Genomic DNA, 1,628 nt, shown 5'->3' with positions numbered 1-1,628 from the left:
CCTTTAACGTTAAGGGGACCAGCATTTTGGTCCCCACAAAGCAGTCAGGTCCCCATAAGTATACTGTATTCACAGTTTGTGGTCCCCACAAATGTAGTTAAACATGGTACACACCCACACACACACACACACACACACACACACACACACATATACACACACACACACACGTTGCATAATGTTATGGCTTGTACGCCAAAACATGTTTTCGATCTAACCATCCTGTGTAAAGCGTCCACTCCCTTTCCTCTGAGGGTTCAGAGGATGAGGCCAGTTTCTGGGTTATGTCATATTAACAATTCTCAGTTTGACTGAGAGAAACAGCGGAGAGAGAGAGAGAAAGATCAGCTGTTTGTGTTTAACATGTGATGCACGTCAGAGTCTCTGAGAGTTGATACAGGACTCACAGGACCCCCAACAACCCACCAACACCTTTCTCTGCTTTCACTTCCATTACAGACACACAACAGAAAGGATCACACCAAAGCAACATGTCCCCTGAAAGCTTTCCTCTTCTTCAGAGACGTGTTTTATTTATTTCATATCTCATATGGTCTTACTTAAACTCAGTTTGGTCAACTCAAAGTCCCAAAAAAGTCCTCCACAACCGTCTGTGTGTGTGTGTGTGTGTGTCACTCTCTCTGTGTGTGTGAGTGTGTGTGTGTGTGTGTGTGTGAGAGAGAGAAACGTCAAAATGTCAAAAAATGCAGCAGCTGAAGTGACAAAAACTTTAGAAAAAGAGAAAAAGGCCAAAATTGAACCAGGGTCCAGGTCTTTCTGTAGGAGAATGATCAGCATCTAGGCTGTCTACCAGGCTCCAGGTCTTTCTCTAGGAGAAGGATCAGCATCTAGGCTGTCTACCAGGCTCCAGGTCTTTCTCTAGGAGAAGGATCAGCATCTAGGCTGTCTACCAGGCTCCAGGTCTTTCTCTAGGAGAAGGATCAGTATCTAGGCTGTTTACCAGGCTCCATGTCTTTCTCTAGGAGAAGGATCAGCATCTAGGCTGTCTACCAGGCTCCAGGTCTTTCTCTAGGAGAAGGATCAGCATCTAGGCTGTCTACCAGGCTCCAGGTCTTTCTGTAGGACAAGGATCAGCATATAGGCTGTCTACCAGGCTCCAGGTCTTTCTCTAGGAGAAGGATCAGCATCTAGGCTGTCTACCAGGCTCCAGGTCTTTCTCTAGGACAAGGATCAGCATCTAGGCTGTCTACCAGGCTCCAGGTCTTTCTGTGCTATATGCTCTGGTAGAGCGAGTGAGAGAGTGAAGGTGAGTTGCCTCGGAGCGAGGACTCTAGAGGAAATCTGTAGCAGGAGAAGTAAACCATCTCCTTGATCTCATGTTGTGGGTTGGGGGGGGCACAGCCGAGAGACGCGTGGTGTTTAATCTGAGAGGTGGCGTCCGGCTACGGCGTCTCCACATTCCTACACAGAGCCACGGCGTTGGTTCATGGCTCGTTGGTTTCTCCAACGCGTTGACAGAGAGACATCTCAACATGTTGGAGTTAACTAGTTTAAATGAAGAGATTAACCCAGTATGAAAGGAGGGTAGACGTGATGAAAACATGGAAACATCACGCGTGTTTAACCAGGAAGCCTCCATATCAGGACGTTTCCCTTTAAAAAGGAAA

The sequence above is a fragment of the Etheostoma cragini genome, unplaced genomic scaffold (genome assembly GCF_013103735.1).
Source record: "Etheostoma cragini isolate CJK2018 unplaced genomic scaffold, CSU_Ecrag_1.0 ScbMSFa_2165, whole genome shotgun sequence".
NCBI classification, from domain to species: domain Eukaryota; kingdom Metazoa; phylum Chordata; class Actinopteri; order Perciformes; family Percidae; genus Etheostoma; species Etheostoma cragini.
This window is presented reverse-complemented; position numbering follows the sequence as displayed.